We start from the raw sequence: 21,045 nt of genomic DNA on the forward strand, positions 1-21,045 counted from the left end.
ATGACATTTTCTCCAAAATGTTTAAATCTTATAAACTTTAGTATAAAGAAAGAATATAGATTGTACAGAATTTCAGTATTTTCATGTCTAATCTTAAAAACAATACAGTTTTTCTTCTACTAAATAACTTATTTAAGGGAGTGAAAATAAAGATAGAATTTTAATTTTTTAAACTTTGAAAATTTGTAGCTTGGAACAAAACAAAAAAGGGCAAGATTCTCCTATATCCACCATACAAAAGCAACTCTTAAAATATGTTTCATTTTGTTTGTTTTGTTTCATTTTCTGGAACAGTAGAGGAATAAAGACAAAGAATGTTTTAAATGAAGTAATATATGTACAATGATTAATTTTTTTTTTTGCTTTTTCATCTTATTACTTTATTTCTTTTTATTATAAAATTTCTCCAGTACCTAAACAGTTGAAAGAATGGTACGATGAATACCCACATATGCACCATTTTATTGTATCTTTAATTGTATTTATTCTATCTATATATACATGTATATGCATTTTCCATTTATTGATAGATTGACTACATCACTTGAAAGTAGGTTACAGAAGTTTTCACCTCTCACCCACCAAAATTTAAGTATCTGTCTCTTGAGAAGATGACCTATTTTCTAGATGAACAAGTTCTTTTTGATACTTAAGGAAAGTAGAAAAAAATGTGGTCTGTCATTTTTCTTTTCTAAGAGGAGGAAATTTGTGTAGAATGAGGTCAAATGCAGTGTCAGGTAAAACATATGTTACTTGAAGACATGTTTATATTGGAGTAGACTTCTGAGCCCTTATGGTAAATTTTAAACATTCTTAAAATATTTCAATGATACTTAAATCTTCAACTTTTAAAATAAACTTTTTTTTAAGCAGGTTGTTCCCTGATGCCTTTTTATTTTCTAAAAAAATTTTCTTTGCTACTAACCTAGCATTGAGCAAAAAATGAATAATTATTTTAAATTTTTGCTGTTTTAAACAGTCTTTGGAGAAGATTGACTCAGATATGAAAGTAATTTTTTTTCTTGCTCTGTTTCCTTCATTTATTTATTTTATTTTTTTTTAAATTTAATTTTTATTTTTCAGTGGGTTTTGTCATACATTGATATGAATCAGCCATAGAGTTACACGAATTCCCCATTCCAGTCTCCCATCCCACCTCCCTCTCCACCCGATTCCTCTGGATCTTCCCAGCCCAACAGGCCCGAGCACTTGACTCATGCCTCCCACCTGGGCTGGTGGTCTGTTTCCCCACAGATAATATACATGCTGTTCTTTCGAAACATCCCACCCTCCCCTTCTCCCACAGAGTTCAAAAGTCTGTTCTGTACTTCTGCGTCTCTTCTTCTGCCCTGCATATAGGGCCATCGTTAACATCTTTCTAAATTCCGTATATATCTGTTAGTATACTGTAATGTTCTTTATCTTTCTGGCTCACCTCACTCTGTATAATGGGCTCCAGTTTCATCCATCTCATTAGAACTGATTCAAATGAATTCTTTTTAACGGCTGAGTAATATTCCATGGTGTATATGTACCACAGCTTCCTTATCCATTCATCTGCTGATGGGCATCTAGGTTGCTTCCATGTCCTGGCTATTATAAACAGTGCTGTGATGAACATTGGGGTGCACGTGTCTCTTTCAGATCTGGATTCCTCAGTGTGTATGCCCAGAAGTGGTATTGCTGGGTCATATGGCAGTTCTATTTCCAGTTTTTTAAGAAATCTCCACACTGTTTTCCATAATGGCTGTACTAGTTTGCATTCCCACCAACAGTGTAAGAGGGTTCCCTTTTCTCCACACCCTCTCCAGCATTTATTGTTTGTAGACTTTTGGATAGCAGCCATCCTGACTGGCATGTAATGGTACCTCATTGTGGTTTTGATTTGCATTTCTCTGATAATGAGTGATGTGGAGCATCTTTTCATGTGTTTGTTAGCCATCTGTATGTCTTCTTTGGAGAAATGTCTGTTTAGTTCTTTGGCCCATTTTTTGATTGGGTCATTTATTTTTCTGGAATTGAGCTTCAGGAGTTGCTTGTATATTTTTGAGATTAATCCTTTGTCTGTTTCTTCATTTGCTATTATTTTCTCCCAATCTGAGGGCTGTCTTTTCACCTTACTTATAGTTTCCTTTGTTGTGCAAAAGCTTTTAAGTTTCATTAGGTCCCATTTGTTTAGTTTTGCTTTTATTTCCAATATTCTGGGAGGTGGGTCATAGAAGATCTTGCTGTGATTTATGTCAGAGAGTGTTTTGCCTATGTTCTCCTCTAGGAGTTTTATAGTTTCTGGTCTTACATTTAGATCTTTAATCCATTTTGAGTTTATTTTTGTGTATGGTGTTAGAAAGTGTTCTAGTTTCATTCTTTTACAAGTGGTTGACCAGTTTTCCCAGCACCACTTGTTAAAGAGATTGTCTTTTTTCCATTGTATATCCTTGCCTTCTTTGTCAAAGATAAGGTGTCCATAGGTTCGTGGATTTATCTCTGGGCTTTCTATTCTGTTCCATTGATCTATATTTCTGTCTTTGTGCCAGTACCATACTGTCTTGATGACTGTGGCTTTGTAGTAGAGTCTGAAGTCAGGCAGGTTGATTCCTCCAGTTCCATTCTTCTTTCTCAAGATTACTTTGGAAATTCGAGGTTTTTTGTATTTCCATACAAATTGTGAAATTATTTGTTCTAGTTCTGTGAAAAATACCGTTGGTAGCTTGATAGGGATTGCATTGAATCTATAGATTGCTTTGGGTAGAATAGCCATTTTGACAATATTGATTCTTCCAATCCATGAACACGGCATGTTTCTCCATCTGTTTGTGTCCTCTTTGATTTCTTTCATCAGTGTTTTATAGTTTTCTGTGTATAGGTCTTTTGTTTCTTTAGGTAGATATACTCCTAAGTATTTTATTCTTTTTGTTGCAATGGTGAATGGTATTGTTTCCTTAATTTCTCTTTCTGTTTTTTCATTGTTAGTATATAGGAATGCAAGGAATTTCTGTGTGTTAATTTTATATCCTGCAACTTTACTATATTCATTGATTAGCTCTAGTAATTTTCTGGAAGAGTCTTTAGGGTTTTCTATGTAGAGGATCATGTCATCTGCAAACAGCGAGAGTTTCACTTCTTCTTTTCCTATCTGGATTCCTTTTACGTCTTTTTCTGCTCTGATTGCTGTGGCCAAAACTTCCAACACTGTGTTGAATAGTAGTGGTGAGAGTGGGCATCCTTGTCTTGTTCCTGATTTCAGAGGAAATGCTTTCAATTTTTCACCATCGAGGGTGATGCTTGCTGTGGGTTTGTCATATATAGCTTTTATTATGTTGAGGTATGTTCCTTCTATTCCTGCTTTCTGGAGAGTTTTAATCATAAATGAGTGTTGAATTTTGTCAAAGGCTTTCTCTGCATCTATTGAGATAATCATATGGTTTTTATCTTCCAATTTGTTAATGTGGTGTATTACGTTGACCGATTTGCGGATATTAAAGAATCCTTGCATTCCTGGGATAAAGCCCACTTGGTCATGGTGTATGATTTTTTTAATATGTTGTTGGATTCTGTTTGCTAGAATTTTGTTAAGGATTTTTGCATCTATGTTCATCAGTGATATTGGCCTGTAGTTTTCTTTTTTTGTGGCATCTTTGTCTGGTTTTGGAATTAGTGTGATGGTGGCCTCATAGAATGAGTTTGGAAGTTTACCTTCATCTGCAATTTTCTGGAAGAGTTTGAGTAAGATGGGTGTTAGCTCTTCTCTAAATTTTTGGTAGAATTCAGCTGTGAAGCCATCTGGTCCTGGGCTTTTGTTTGCTGGAAGATTTTTGATTACAGTTTCGATTTCCTTGCTTGTGATGGTTCTGTTAAGATCTTCTATTTCTTCCTGGTTCAGGAAGTTGGAAAGTTATACTTTTCTAAGAATTTGTCCATTTCATCCAAGTTGTCCATTTTATTGGCATAGAGCTGCTGGTAGTAGTCTCTTATGATCCTTTGGATTTCAGTGTTGTCTGTTGTGATCTCTCCATTTTCATTTCTAATTTTGTTAATTTGGTTCTTCTCTCTTTGTTTCTTAATGAGTCTTGCTAATGGTTTGTCAATTTTGTTTATTTTTTCAAAAAACCAGCTTTTAGCTTTGTTGATTTTTGCTATGGTCTCTTTAGTTTCTTTTGCATTTATTTCTGCCCTAATTTTTAAGATTTCTTTCCTTCTGCTAACCCTGGGGTTCTTCATTTCTTCCTTCTCTAACTGTTTTAGGTGTAGAGTTAGGTTATTTATTTGGCTTTTTTCTTGTTTCTTGATGTAAGCCTGTAATGCTATGAACCTTCCCCTTAGCACTGCTTTTACAGTGTCCCATAGGTTTTGGGTTGTGGTGTTTTTCATTTTCATTCGTTTCTATACATATTTTGATTTCTTTTTTGATTTCTTCTGTGATTTGTTGGTTATTCAGAAGCGTGTTATTTAGCCTCCATATGTTTGAGTTTTTAACAATTTTTTTCCTGTAATTGAGATCTAATCTTACTGCACTGTGGTCAGAAAAGATGACTGGGGTGATTTCAATTTTTTTGAATTTTCCAAGACCAGATTTATGGCCCAGGATGTGATCTATTCTGGAGAAGGTTCCATGTGCACTTGAGAAAAAGGTGAAGTTGATTGTTTTGGGGTGAAATGTCCTATAGATATCAACTAGGTCTAGCTGGTCCATTGTATCATTTAAGGTTTGTGTTTCCTTGTTGATTTTCTGTTTAGTTGATCTATCCATAGTTGTGAGTGGGGTATTAAAGTCTCCCACTATTATTGTGTTACTATTAATTTCCTCTTTCATACTTGTTAGCGTTTGCCGTACATATTGTGGTGCTCCTATGTTGGGTGCATATATATTTATAATTGTTATATCTTCTTCTTGGATTGATCCTTTGATCATTATGTAGTGTCCTTCTTTGTCTCTTTTCACATCCTTTATTTGAAAGTCTATTTTATCTGATATGAGTATTGCGACTCCTGCTTTCTTTTGGTCTCCGTTTGCATGAAATATTTTTTTCCAGCCCCTCACTTTTAGTCTGTATGTGTCTCTGGTTTTGAGGTGGGTCTCTTGTAGACAGCATATATAGGGGTCTTGTTTTTGTATCCATTCAGCCAATCTTTGTCTTTTGGTTGGGGCATTCAACCCATTTACATTTAAGGTAATTATTGATAGGTGTGGACCCGTTGCCATTTACTTTGTTGTTATGGGTTCACGTTTATTCAGCCTTTCTGCATTTCCTGTCTAGAGAAGATCCTTTAGCATTTGTTGAAGAGCTGGTTTGGTGGTGCTGAATTCTCTCAGCTTTTGCTTGTCTGTAAAGTTTTTGAATTCTCCTTCGTATCTGAATGAGATCCTTGCTGGGTACAGTAATCTAGGTTGTAGGTTATTCTCTTTCATTACTTTCAGTATGTCCTGCCATTCCCTTCTGGCCTGGAGGGTTTCTACTGATAGATCAGCTGTTATCCTTATGGGAATCCCTTTGTGTGTTATTTGTTGCTTCTCCCTTGCTGCTTTTAGTATTTGTTCTTTGTGTTTGATCTTTGTTAATTTGATTAATATGTGTCTTGGGGTGTTTCGCCTTGGGTTTATCCTGTTTGGGACTCTCTGGGTTTCTTGGACTTGGGTGGCTATTTCCTTCCCCATTTTATGGAAGTTCTCAGCTATTATCTCCTCGAGTATTTTCTCGTGGCCTTTCTTTTTGTCTTCTTCTTCTGGGACTCCTATGATTCGAATATTGGGGCCTTTCACATTGTCCCAGAGGTCCCTGAGGTTGTCCTCATTTCTTTTGATCCTTTTTTCTTTTTTCCTCTCTGCTTCATTTATTTCCACCATTCTATCTTCTACCTCACTTATCCTATCTTCTGTCTCCGTTATTCTACTCTTGGCTCCCTCCAGAGTGTTTTTGATCTCATTCATTGCATTATTCATTTTTAATTGACTCTTTTTTATTTCTTCTAGGTCTTTATTAAACATTTCTTGCATCTTTTCAATCTTTGTCTCCAGGCTATTTATCTGTAACTCCATTTTGCTTTCAAGATTTTGGATCATTTTTATTATCATTATTCTAAATTCTTTTTCAGGTAGATTCCCTATCTCCTCCTCTTTTGTTTGACTTGGTGGAGTTTTTTCATGTTCCTTTACCTGTTGGGTATTTCTTTGCCTTTTCATCTTGTTTAGATTGCTGTGTCTGGAGTGGGCTTTCTGTATTCTGGAGGTCTGTGGTTCCTTTTTATTGTGGAGGTTTTACCCAGTGGGTGGGGTTAGATGATTGGCTTGTCAAGGTTTCCTGATTAGTGAAGCTTGCGTCAGTGTTCTGGTGCGTGAATCTTGATTTCTTCTCTTTGGAGAGCAGTGGAGTGCCCAGTAATGAGTTTTGAGATGGGTTTATGTGTTAGGTGTGACCTTGGGTAGTCTGTATGTTGACGTTCAGGGCTATGTTCCTGCGTTGCTGGAGAATTTGCGTGGTATGTCTTGCTCTAAAATTTATTGGCTCTTGGGTGGTGGTTGGTTTCGGTGCAGGTATGGAGGCTTTTGTAGGGTCACTTATTACTTAAAGATCCATGTAGTCAGGAGTTTTCTGGTGTTCTCAGGTTTTGGGCTTAAGTCTCCTGCCTCTGGATTTCAGTTTTATTCTTCCTATAGTCTCAGGACTTCTCCAACCATACAGCACTGATAATAAAACTTCTAGGTTAATGGTGAAAAGTTTCTCCTCCGTTAGGGACACCCAGAGAGGTTCACAGAGTTACATGAGGAAGGGGAGAGGGAGGAGGGAGATAGAGATGAGCAGGAGGAGAAAAAGGGGGACTCAAGAGGAGAGAGACAGATCTACGAAGTTGTGTGATCCCAGAGTGTTCTCCGTAGCCCAGACACCCACAAAGATTCACAGAATTGGATTGGGAAGAGAAGGGGAAAGGAGGAAATAGAGGTGTCTGAGGTAGAAAACAGAGAGTCAAGATTGGGAGAAAATAATCAACACACTCCTGAATAAAAATGGGAGCTGAATATTGGGTTCTTAAATGTTCACAATTTATATCATATACTGAAAAACAAAAATTAAAAATCTAGAGTAGAGGTTAGACTCTTAAAAATACTATATTAAAAACAAAAACCAAAACATAAAAAAAAAAAAATTTTTAGAAATATATATGAAGTTTGGTTTAAAAATAGGGCTTCTCTTCTTCTTTTTTTTTTTTTTTCCTTGTAAGGTTATAGTGTATTGAAAATGAAAATTAAGGAGTAGTAAGAGGAGTACTAGATGACTTTAAAAGGAATGAGAAAAAGAAAAATAGAAAATAGAAGAGAAGAAGAAAAAAAGAAAAGGAAAAAAAAAGAAGAAAAAGAAAAAAAAGAGAAAAAAAATTGTTTTACCTAATAAAAAAAATCGTAAAAATAGCCCAGACAGAGAAAATAGCTCCAGCCCCTCCCTGCAGCGCCAGCTCCACCCCGGAGCGCAATGGAACTAGCTACCTGAATAAGAACCCACCTCCGCCCACCTGTGTCAGGGCGGAAATTAGGCCCTGAAGAGACCGGCAACAGAAGCCAAATAAACAAAGGGAACCTCTTCAGAAGGGACCGGTGCAACAGATTAAAATCCCTGAAGAAAACACCGACTTCACCAGAAGGACCTATAGATATCGAGAAGTATAAGCTGGAACGAGGAAATATCTGAAACTGAGCCGAACCCACACTGACCGAAACGGCTCCAGAGAAATTCCTAGATATAATTTTTTCTTTTTTCTTTTTTCTTTCTTTTTTTTTTTATTTTTTTAAATTTTTTAATTTTTTTTTCCCCTTTAAAATTCCCTATTACTCCCCCATTACTGTTTCCTTCATTTAAAAAAATTTTAAATTTGAGTTCTGTTAAAGGAGAAAAATGAAAGGAAATATATATACTTCAGTGGTATTATTATTCACAATGTCAACTTTCATAGAAACAACCTTGAAATTTTACAGTTACTTGGAAGCGGGTAGATAGTCTCAGAAATTGGAAGTATAGCTAAAGGAAGTGAGATTAGTGTGTCAAAGGTTTAAAATTTTGAGTTGTAATTTGGCACTATGTACAAATTGTATTGATTGCTTTCAGTAACTTAGATGTTTTATACTTATGATACTGCTTTCTTATAGAGAAGGCAGTAAAAGCAGTATTCATTTACAAAATATTAAAACGATATTTAAAAAGTTTTAAAGGAACACTTGATTTTCTAGGTATGTTAAAAAACTATAAAAGTTGGTAAAGGAAAATTGGATTAATATATGATAAATTGTATATAGAGTATTACTTACAGAATTGGTAATCTTTACAATTACAATTTGGAGAAGAATTTGTCTCTGACCAATTTTCTAAAGAGTATTGATTGTATACAGTTCTTTATATACTAAATATTGGTACTCTTTTGCATTTATATAAAATTTAGATAAAAAGCCAACTTGTGAGTATGATATGCTGTTAACCAATATTGGGTCACTTTTTAAATATTAAATTTAAAATCTGTTCATGATGTGGTAGGTATCTATAAATAAATACCAAGTAAAGACATATTATGTGAATTCACTACCAAGAGTTTATCCGAAGACATTAACTCAATAAATAGAGCAAATGCTTGATAATTTTGACTTTCTATTTTCTCAGATCTAAGCTTTCTGTTATCCATTGTTTTGTGCATTTTAAAAACTATTTCCTTCTATTGTTTTGTCTCTGCATATTTCTCTCTGCAGCAAAGAGGCAAATTGCAATTTTGAGCTGGCAGTTTTTCCTAAGATGAACATGATCATTTTTTTCCCTCAAAAAACCAGGTTGCATTCATTCTTTAAAATATATTTATTAAGCATGTGTTATAAACTGCACATTGTTTCCAGTGAGGAAAAGCGACAGAGATCTGTGTCATGTGGGGTTTATATTCACGCAGGTTGTGGAAGAGAATCACACTGAGTTAGTAGATGATGGAGCTATGAAGAAAAATAAGCAGCATAACATGAAAGTTTGGGGGGCTGGGGCATGAGTTACCATTTTAAATGACGTCTTCAGATTCATCCTCATAGAGAAGGTGATATTTGGCACAAAGACTTAGCAGTGAACGAGCTGACCTTGTGGGTATTTAGGAAAGAGAGCTTCAGGCAGAGTCAGCAATCCTTGCAAGTGTTTAATATATGACATGCTGAGTATTTCTTGAAATAGCAGGAAAGTTAGCCTACTTGGATATGGAAGGGTTATGGAAAAGAAGTAGTAGGTGAAAGTCAAGAAGTAATGTGGAGATGGATGTAGCAGAAAATGAAGGCCTTGTGTATCACTGAAAATATTTACTGCTCTTGCTTGGAGTGCCCTCAGGAGCCATAGTGTGATTTGATCAGGGCAGTGATGTAATTTGGCGTATTTTTTTTTTAAAGGACCTGGCTGGATGTTGTGTTGCGGATTGATTGTAGAGACACAGGTGAGCAAGCAGAGGCCGCAGTAGGAAGTTAATGCCCTAATCAGGGAAGGGATGTTGGTAGTTGACTTCAGGGTGGTAGCAGGGGTTGTTTTTTTTTTTTTTTTTTAGGGGTTGTTGATGTTCAGTTGCTAAGTTGCGTCTGACTCTTTGTGACCCCATGGACTATAGCATGCCAGGCAGGCTTCCCTGTCCTTCACTGTCTCCTGGAGTTTGCTCAAACTCACATCCATCGAATTGGTGATGCCATCCAACCATCTCATCCTCTGTCACCTCCTTCTCCTGCCCTCAATCTTTCCCAGCCATCAGGCCTCAGCTCTTCTCATCAGGTGGCTAAAGTGTCAGGGTGGTAGTCAGATTTTGGATATATTTTGAATATATATTCATGAGTATTTGTGGATGGGATGTATGTGGAATATGAGAAAAAAGAAAGGCTTGAAGATGACCTCAAGGCTCAAGTGTCACCTTGTGTCCACTTGAAGAGGTGTACCTTGTGAATGAAATGAAGAACCAGCAGAAGACATGGATGAGATTTCCAAACTGAAGGTCATTACGAAGTAAGGGATTAAAAGATCGATTCTTGGATCATGTCAAGCATTTTTATTAGAATAAATAAAATAAGCTTAAAGTATAATGTATCAGCATTCACTGTCCATTTAGTAAATATAGTCTGCTGAGCAATTCTAGGCATTTGGGATATACCTGTGAACAAAATAGACAATGTCACAGTCCTCCTAGAGCTGCCCTTTTAATATATGTGAATTGATCTTACATATGTTTTATGAGTCTTGATCTTACATACGTTTTTTACTGAGTTGCTATGAAAAAAGTTGAGAACTATGTAGAAAACAGAGAGTTAGAGATAAGAACCCTCCAGAAGTCTAAGAAACCAGAAAAAGAAGTAACAGATAAGGAAAATAATAGTGCAGACTTCAAAATTAGTAATACTAATAGTACTCATTAATGGATGTTTAGGCACTGTGGAATATCCTTACTTAGGTCATCTAATGAACAAAAGTACAGTGAAACAGATATTATTGCTTCTGTTTTGGAAGTGAGGAAACAGTCCCTATAAGTTTAAGTAGCTTGCTGTGTGTGCGTGTACACATACTCATAGGCTTTCCTGGTGGCTCAAACAGTGAAGAATCCACTTGCAATGCACGAGACCTGGGTTTGATCCCTGGGTCGGGAGGATCCCTTGGAGAAGGGCATGGCAGCCCTTTCCAGTATTCTCACCTGGAGAATCCCAGGGATAGAGAGAGGAGCCTGGTGGGCTACAGTCCATGGGATCACAAACAGTTGGAAACGACTTAGTGACTTAACACACAAGTTCCAATCTGTATGATTATCTCAAGATTTCTTTTTATCTTTCCAATCAGAATATAGCTCCCTAATCACTAGAATGTATCACTTCAGTAGTTGGTCTTCTGGAATGAAGTGAGAGGTATAGGTGTTGGGTTAAAAATTACCAGGACCCAAAGAAATCCTTGTTTTGCTCCTTCATTACCTGCTAGTTTATTGCTTAACTGTTTTAGGAACTTTTTATGTTCACTCTCTGCCAAGCCACTAGCCACATATGCTAGCTGAACTCTTGAAATGTACCTAGTCCCAACTGAAATGTGCCCTAGTGGAGACTGTAAAATGCATCCAGAATATAAAAGACTTGTTACCAAAAATATTGAGTTAAAATAAATTATTTAAATATCTCAGTAATTTATATTGAATTAAATGCTGCTTTGATAATAATTAAGTTATATTTGGTCAAGTAAAAGCATTATTAAATTTAATTTGACTTGTTTCTTTTAACCTTTTTAATGTGATTACTAGAAATGATAATATATATATATATATATATATATATATATATATATATATATATATATAACTTGTATTATATTTCCTATGGACAGCACGGCTCTTGATATTTTTAAAATAGAAACTCGACCATCTTGCAAAGATCTTCCAATATCTAATATCTCAAAGTAACCTATATCTGGGAAACTAATGAGAACTTTCTAATTTCCCATGAAAAGTTATAAATATTTCCTGAGTGTTAGCAGCAAATATTCAATCCTTTGTCAGATGAGTTCAGATTTCAGGTATCATTGCTTCGTGAGTGTAGATAAGATAAATCCTTCATCAGTGCATGTGAAAATTCTAAACTTTGCAGAGAATATTCTGTTTTGTTTTTACTTAATCTTCCAGTGGGTCTAGCAAGGTTTATAGGTGTTTTGAAAAGAGAAACATCCTTGGATAACTGAAATTACTGTTGATGCCTAGTTTAAAACACCGCCCTGGAAAATATCATATTTCTGTAAAAGTTCTAGTGTTCTTATCTCATCAGATCATTCTCTTAGATTTGTAGTCAGCAGTCACCATATTGGAATCTGTTATTATTTTGATAGTGCCTAGAAATAACTTGTGAACATAAGTAGCCATCAGTCCAAGAAGGGATTAGTTGTAGAAGGGAAGGTGATATTTAGTTGTCCTTCACTTTCTTGTAGCGGATATTCTGTTGGTGTCTCCAGTGTCAACTGTTTACTGCTGCCATGAAACAGCCCTGAAGCCTGGAAGAGACTAACCCCATGCAGTGCTCTTGGATAGACCCCTCTGATTTGCCCCAGTGATTGGCCTAAGCCACTGAGCTTAAGGGATTTTTTTTCCCCATAAAATTTGATTAAATCAAGGACATTTTGTTCAAACTTTAGGAAAAGTGCCCTTTCTCCTAGTGTATCTGAATGAGGAATCCTGGCATCCTGGTTGCATCAGGTGTCCAGCCTACAATCAGCTGGGAAGCCAGCCTGAGGGCAAAGCTGACTCTGTGCATTCAGATCAGAGAAATCAGAAGACACCAGCCCCTTGATGAAATCATGTTGACATGCCCCCTCTGGCTTACACGTCATCCAAAGCAGAAAACGCCTCTCCTCTAGCCCCTATGGCCTGGCATAACCCTTATTCCACAGAGCTGCTTGACCTGTGAAATGTATGTTTGCCTCTTCAGGACCTACCAAGGCAGTGAAGGTTATGTCCACTCATAGGTATCCCTGAATGTATTATAACTGAGAAAAGACTTTAGCCTTTATGAGAAGATTTAGATCATCTAGATTAAATCATTTTTTAAAATTGTTGGTATTATAATTGAGGCTAAAATGTGTGATCATTAGGCATGAGCCTTGGCTTCCTTTAACAGTGTAGATTTAAGAATGGACAACATGTACAAAGAAAATACACATACTTGGGCTGCATTTGCACATCATAAGCTGCCTGTTTTAAAGCTGATAGTTTGTGTGCAAATACAAACCAAACTGAGCTTACTGGCACACATCTTAGAGTGCCCTCAGTCATAGATTCCATCCTGTTCTTTGTCATCTTAACATGAAAACTTTCTGCACTAGTCTTTCATCCAAATAGTGATTAAGGAAAGTTTTGGAAACAGAATACATATTCCAAGTTCTCTTTGAGATAATTGAGGAATATTGTTCAATTGATTTAATAACTGCCACCCTTGTAATCATTGAGAAAATGAGTTTGTGGCATTGGATGTGGTGCTTTTAGTAAACTGTTTCCATAAACTCAAATAGCTGTCATTTTTCTCTGTGTGTAATATGATGTTATAGCATTGATACTGGTGAAATGGAGACATCACTGATCTCTGCTTACAAATCTTGACATACTCCATGATTTCACCAGTAAACTTATTTCAAATCATTCCCTCAGTTGCACCACCCTCAGTCTTGAATTGCTTTTCATTTGTACTATTTAAATCTTGACAGTTTATCAGAGTTTGCACGTGAAAATCAGGGAGAGGAAAAGCAAGCATCGTTGGTGTGTTTTGCTCCTGTAATCTTGATCTCCAGATAATGGATTTTTGTAAGCTTTGTGGTGACGAAGAAGGCTTTGGGGGGGACTTAAAAAATAATGTATGTTGGAAATGCTGTTAGAGTTCAACAAGCACATAAGGTTAAATAAAACCCACAATTTTATTTAGCTCTTAAAATAGCTATTGTCTCAAAAGTTTCTGTTGATTAGTTCACTGACTCCTGCAAATAAAGTGCTCATTCAAACCAATTTAATTGACTATTGCCTAAGTGGTAAGCAGTCTTAAAGTACTCATCACATGAAAGTGTTTTTAAGTACCTCTGTGCAAATTATGTCTTCTATGAATTGTATTAGCAGAGCTAAATGGTCTGGTCTCCTGGGATGTGAGGGTGCATTCTCAAGTATTAGCTCATGAATAATGTTGAACTTTGAGTATAAGACAGTCACACGTGTACGTATACATTTATACAAACCACAACAAAAGGAATCTTGATTCTAGTCAATAACACTTTTTTTTTTTGGCAAATATGCCTGTAAGCAAAGAGAAGGCAGGGTTTATGCTGTTATACTAAATTATACTTCCTCTTCATTGTCCCCCTTTCTCACCTTATCCCTACTCCCACTTTAGTATATGTTTCCATGGGCAGCTCTTGTCTTTATTCTCTCTCATCTCAACTGTTGCCCTGGCCTTGCTCCTCCTCTCTGTGGCTGCTTTTCCTTCCTTTCGGCAGTGCATCTTAAACATTGCAACCAGAGTTCTCTTTTTGTGCAGCCATCCTGCAGACATTTACGGAGTGTCTGCTTTGTGTGAGGCATTGCAATAAGTGCTTTGGAGGAGTCCACGATGAATCAGTCAGGTTGCATTCTGTCTGAGAGTGAAAGGAGGCACATGCAGACAATGAGAGAAGGAAAAATGCTAAGATTTTTGTTTTTCAGTCACTCAGTCATGTCCGAGTCTTTGCAACCCCATGAACTGCAGCACGCCAGGCCTCCATGTCCTTCACCATCTCCCAGAGCTTGCTCAAACCCATGTCCATTGAATCAGTGATGCCATCCAGCCATCTTGTCCTCTATTGTCCCCTTCTCCTCCTGCCTTCAATCTTTCCCAGCATCAGGGTCTGTTCTAACCAGTTGTCTTTTCGCATCAGGTGGTCAAAGTGTTGGAGCTTTAGTTTCAGTATCAGTCCTTCTCATGAATATTCAGGTTTGATTTCCTTTAGGATTAATTGGTTTGATCTTGCAGTCCAGGAGACTCTCAAGAGTCTTCTCCAACACCACAGTTCAAAGCATCAGTTCTTTGGTGTTCAGCCTTCTTTATGGTCCAACACTCACATTCATACATAACTACTGGAATAACCATAGTTTTGACTATATGGACCTTTGTCAGCAAAGTAACATCTCTGCTTTTTAATATGCTGTCTAGGTTTGACATAACTGTTCTTCCAAGAAGCAAGCATCATTTAATTTCGTGGCTGCAGGTTTAGAATCCTATTTAAGAAAACTAGGCTTCCATGGTGGCTCTGACAGTAAAGAATCTGCCTGCATTTCAGGAGACCTGAGTTCAGTCTCTGGGTTGGGAAGACCTTCTGGAGAAAGTCTACTACCCACTCCAGTATTCTTGCCTGGAGAATCCCGTGGACAGAGGAGCTTGGTAGGCTATAGTTCACTGGGTCGCAAAGAGTCAGACATGACTTGAAATGAGTGGACAGAAAGTGTTGCCCTAGAGAGACGGCTGCTGAAAGGAAAATGGTGCCTGTGACATAGAGCCACTTTGAATTCAAAGTGTGAAGCTTAATTGGTATTAGCTTGCTTAGAGTTGCCTTGATGGGCCAGCTGGCTGAGGGATCACATTGCTGTTCCTAATAAAATTCTAGCCCTGGCCTCTGTGTTTATCTCCTTTTCTTTCCCTCTTGAGGACTGTCAAGTGCTTTTCTGGAATAGGTTGTGGACACACACTAATGTGTATTGCTTCAAGGGACTGCTGATTCATCCCGCCCATCGCGGAGTGTTGGGAGTTGGGTTCTTGAGTGTGCTGTGTGTATCCTCTATGCTGTGTCTGTGGCGTCTCGCTGATCAGTGTTGTGAGCCTGATTGGAAATGCCTGCCAGTGCGGAAATCAGCCATTTCCTCACAAATATCAGTTGTCAGTGCCTCTGAGCTTACACAAAAATTATGACCATCATTGCTTGGCTGTCCTCGGTGCTAGGTACTGTGCAAGGTATTTTAGTACGTGTTTCTGTAATTCTCACATCATTTTATTATTTGTTTGTTTATGACTGTGCTGGGTGTTCGTTGCTCCATGCATGTGGGCTCTGATCTAGCTGTGGCAGGCAGAGGCTACTCTGTAGTTACGATGTGCAGGCTTCTCGTTGTGGTGGCTTCTCTTGTTGTGGAGCGCTGGCCCTAGGACGCGTGGACTTCAGTAGTTGTGGCACATGGGCTCAGTGGTTGTGGCACTTGGAGTTACTTGCTCCGTGACAGGTGGCATCGTACTGGACCAGGGATTGAACCCCTGTCTTCTGCATTGGCAGGCAGATCCTGTATCACTGAGCCATCAGTGAAGCCTTCTCACATGCTTTCTGTCTTTCGTTTTATCTCAGTTTTGAAACTTCTTTTTCTTTTGCTTAATGTATCATTTGGTTCCCGTGGTAGTGAAAAAATCCAACAGGTATTCCATGGGGATCCTTTTCCTCCACTTCCGAGGACCACCTGCCACTGGCCATTCATCTTTTCAAGTGTCAACCACACCCCAGTACCCTCCCTGTTTCCGTACATGCATAGCTTGGTCATAAGAAAATGTCCATGCAGAAGGACCGTTTTTTCATCCATATTACTTTCAAAGGAAAATTCTCGCACAAAAAACTGCCGCATATTTTAATTGGGGAAGTGGCCTGGCTGCTTGTTCCATTTTGTTAATGAACCTTAAGGTGCCCTGTCTATACCTCCTCCTCACCAAAGATCATACAGATTCCATTTATCTTCACTTCTGCACGTCGCTTTCTTTGAACACCAGTCCTCACTTTAAGTTTGAGACGGTGTCAAGAGACAGAACTCTGTGAGTAGACATGCAGCGCTCTGTGATTAGTTGCTCAGTCATGCCTGACTTTCTGCCGCCCCATGGACTGAAGCCCGCCAGGCTTCTCTGTCCATGGAATTCTCCAGGCAAGAGTACTAGAGTGAGTTGCCATTCCCTTCTCCAGGGGATCTTCCCGGCGTAGGGGTCAAACCTGGGTCTCCTGCACTGCAGGCAGATTCTGTACCATCTGAGCCACCAGGCAATGCATGCAGCACTAGATGTTATTTTACATAAAAATATTTTTAAATTTAAAATTATTTAATGAGAACAGTATGTGGTAGGGAGCAATTGAATTATGGATACATCTTTACATGTATAGGTATCTGTATGTATAATTTGAAGAAGCTATAGGAGAAGATAGACATTTTATCTGTTCTGATATAGCTTTCTATAAACTTAAAGCATTATCACATTATTAAACAACTTTTGGAGGTTTTATTTGCCAACAGTGGAGGTTTAGCCGTTTTTTTGTGGTTGGTATTTGTCCAGTGATTGCCAGTTTTCTTTTGTTTTTTACTGAAGGGTAACTAACAATGCCCACAAGGAACACATTTATTTCTTTGAAGGTTGTCAGTGAAAATGAGAAGGCAAGTGACATTTGTAAATGGCTGAAATGTTAGAATTTATTTGTCCCTCAGTAGATAAATATAATTGTTCAACAGCCTTTTTTATTTATTATTTCTTTTATCTTTCAAGTAAATGACATAATAATTGGAGCCTGAAATAACTGCCATTGCGTTACCAAAGCAGTTGTGCAGTTTTTCATTACTGCGATACTTCTACTTATAAAATTCCATGTTAGAAGGTTAAGATTAAAGTATTCTGATAATAAAATGTTTGTTCAATGTTCCATTCATTTTGAAAAGCGTCTGTTGAATGTGAAACACTGCTATTTGGTTAGACTGTATTTTGGGCATTTCTTGTGTTAGAAGGAGGAAAACAACAAACTTGATCTTGGCAAAAAAAGGGAAGGACAAAACAATCTACTATATCCCTACTAGATTTACCAGTGTAAATGTGCTTCCTCTTCCAACTTCTGCCTGGCAGCTGAGGAATTAAGCTCTTATCTTAGTAGGATAAGAGTTACCAGTTAGGCTTACTTATTTATGAGATTGCTGGAGACAAAGGTAATGTTCCCACCTGTCACTTAAACAGGATGCAGTTTGTTCCTTTTAACTAAAAGGACAGTTAAAAAAGAAAGAAAGAAAGGAGGGCTTTCTCAGGTAGATCGGATGCCCGGCTTGTGTTGGGTGAACTTGGGAGGCTATTTCAAGGAGGAAGTGGCTCTTTTCTTGGACTTACTGTATATAAGTCACTGAGGGTCCCGTCATCTGTGGTCAAGAAAGAAAACTTAAGGGATGGTGTGAGATGGTGTGGTGACTCATGAGTTCACATTCTCTGAAGCCATGACTTAATTCACTTTTTTTTTTTTTTTTTTTAAGAACTTGAGAGTGGAATTTGTAAGCTGCTATTTTGAGTGGCTCTGATGACTAATTCAATTGTTAATTCCAAGCATGTGAACTTTATTTGCTCCTCTAATCCTACAAGCAAGAAGGGGTGGTGAAGGATACTGTTGGCTGGACTTAAGGCATCCAGGCAGTGCTGGGATTGGTTGCTACCATTGTGACATTGATTGCTGCTGCCTGTGGACATGGGACGTTGATAAGTTTCAATAGTTATTCAGAGAACACATGAATACTGGGAACAGAATTTCCCTGTTCTTCCTTGTTCACTGTGGCAGCATATAGTCTCTTGTTTTAAGAATCTGTACCACACAAAGGACAGTCTCATGTGCCACCCAGGTAGGTTTAAAGAGGGATGGCAGTTTTGTGTTTTTTTGTGTGTGTGCATTTTTATACTAGCATTAAGTTTTTGTAGCAGGACTCCTGGAATTTTAGTCTATAGCTAAGACTTGCAAAACTACATATTCTTTCACAGAATTTTAATATACTTTGACTTTTTGACTCTATAGGAAAACGGCTTTTCATTCTGATCTCATGAGTATGTGTGTGTGCACTCTCGCACATAATATTTAAACTCAAACATATGTATAAGAAATATAGAAAAGTGGTCACATGCAGAGCATAATTATGTCGGTAATTATGAAATATTGGATGTTGAACAATGTGATGCATGTGTTTCTGAGTGCCCATCTATCTTTTAGTTAAGAAATAATATTTACTATAGCATATTCAATGACATACAAGCCTTTTTTATGTGCTTGATTACACAGCAAAGTAAAATGAGGATCCTCAGTGCTGTGGCAGTTATTTCTATTATGGGAGAAGAGAGAAGATACACATCCTGCTAACAGCAATATAAGAGAATTCTGTGTTGTTGTTTTTTTTCTGCTTCATGGGGTTTTTGAATGCTCTTTGCTGTTACCTTGTTGAGTTTTCCATTGACACTTCATTGGTGAGTAATTATTTGAAGACAGAGTAGAAAGTAAATACTTGTTGGAGAATTGTCTCTCAGTGAGAACTGATGTCATGATTGTCATGAAGATTCTGTATTTTAAAACTTTTTGAAGTAATCACCCTCCACAGGCACCTTTTGTCTTTGGCATAATACTTGCAATTATTTGCTCAAACCAGGTAAGTGAACACAGGTGCCAGTATTCACAACCATCATGAAGATAAGGAAAATTTCATCCTATTTTTCATGCCATGTAGATGTGAGACTCTAATGAATGAAGTCATTTATTAGGCTACCTTCTCATAAATAACTAGTCTTCAACCAGAGATAATTAAACATTTGACATGAGAGCTAGGCAAAAAAAAAAAAAAATACAGTAACAATACCATTTATGACACTGCTGCTTGTTATATTAAAAGTTTTTGCTTATCTTTGCATCAAAAGATAATATCACCTATAATATTGGTATCATTCCTTAGCAGTAGAGAATTCAGGGACTCTGAGAGCTAAAATGACTTCCTAAACCTAGATAGAAGTATTACAAAATAAATCTTGGTTTTCACAAGGCAAATTCGCTGTTCTGCTAACAGACGTGGCTCTTCCTAAAGCCGTGGTCAGCATACTTTTTAATAGAATGTTCAGATAGGATGTATTTTGGGCTTTGCATCCCATATGGTCTCTGTCATGACTACCCATCTCTGCCACTGTAATATGAAAGCAGCCATAGATAGTACCTGGCTATGTTCCAGTGACACCTTATTTATGGACACTGAAATTTGAATTTCATATATTTTTCATGTGTCATGGAATATTATATTTTTGATTCACAGGTCATAACATAACAGATGGCTGTTGAATTTGACCAATGGGCCATAGTTTTCTGATCCCAGTTCTAAAGCATAAATACATGTTTCTTTCAGATCATTTTTTAATCAAACACTTATGCTATCATGGGCAAGGTATTTTGCTGTATGCTCTAAGGGAATAAAGAGGCAGTAGGTTGAGGAAAAAGAAGGAAACCTGCATGGAAACTACTAAAATATAGAGGCTTTCAGAGAGGTATAATCCAGTACACTCCATTGAATTTCTGATAAAGTGGAGTTAATTTTGGCTGGAGTATCAAAATAAGACTCTGTGTCTTAAAGGACAGACTGAGGAAACATTCCAGACAGAAGAATGGCATCAGTCAATTAAAGATAGCTTATTTAGTAAACACAGTTACTCTGCATATAATTAGAGATGACATTCTTACTGACAGTCCTGAATGTGTTACTGCCTGCAGGACTGCCTTCAGGGGAAGTTGAGAACATCCTCTGTCTCTGTGACAGAGCCCAGACAAGGAGAGCCAAGAGACAGAGAAGGCCTGGTATTGCTAGACCTACGATTGTTTTTTAAAGGTGAATTTTGACTTTATACCTAATACATTTTGACTTTTAAATGAAGTCACACTAAAGATTCCAAATATATATGATGGGTCACATCATACAAGCACCATATAATTAAAGAATCACAGATCTGCAGAACCCCAGAAAGACAATCTAGCTCGGGTTCTATCTGAAAAGCAAACATGACTTCCTCAGTAAAGCTCAAATTCTGAGGTAAAGAGAAATGTGGTGTGTTCAGGCATTCAGCAGGTGGCTGATTGAAATCCTAACATTCCACTCTAACCTCAGAAGATTTAGACTAAAGTACGTCAAGGCTGTAAATTGTCGCCCTGCTTATTTAACTTATATGCAGAGTACATCGTGAGAAACGCTGGACTGGATGAAGCACCAACTAGAATCAAGATTGCCGAGAGAAATATCAGTAACCTCACATCTGCAGATGACACCACCCTTATGGCAGAAAGCGAAGAGCTGAAGAGCCTCTTGATGAGGGTGGAAAAGGAGAGTGAAAAAGTTGGCTTAAAACTCAACATTCAGAAAACTAAGATCATGGCATCTGGTCCCATCACTTCATGGCAAATAGATGGGGAAACAGTGGAAACAGTGACAGACTTTATTTTTGGGGGCTCCAAAATCACTGCGGGTGGTGACTGCAGCCATGAAATTAAAAGACGTTTGCTCCTTGGAAGAAAAGTTGTGACCAACCTAGACAGCATATTAAAAGGCAGACACATTACTTTACCAACAAAGGTACATCTAGTCAAGGCTATGGTTTTTCCAGTAGTCATGTATGGATGTGAGAGATGGACTATAAAGAAAACTGAATGCTGAAGAATTGATGCTTTTGAGCTGTGGTATTGGAGAAGACTCTTGAGAGTCCCTTGGACTGCAAGGAGATCCAACCATTCCATCCTA

The 21,045-nt window shown here is 37.6% G+C and overlaps 1 protein-coding gene across 1 annotated transcript in view; it reads left to right on the forward strand.

The window, feature by feature from the left end:
* The window catches only part of CNTN3 (contactin 3), a 392,050-nt gene that overhangs the window by 104,210 nt on the left and 266,795 nt on the right, over positions 1 to 21,045 (forward strand). The window lies entirely within an intron of this gene.

The sequence above is a fragment of the Muntiacus reevesi genome, chromosome 4 (assembly GCF_963930625.1).
Source record: "Muntiacus reevesi chromosome 4, mMunRee1.1, whole genome shotgun sequence".
NCBI lineage: Eukaryota > Metazoa > Chordata > Mammalia > Artiodactyla > Cervidae > Muntiacus > Muntiacus reevesi.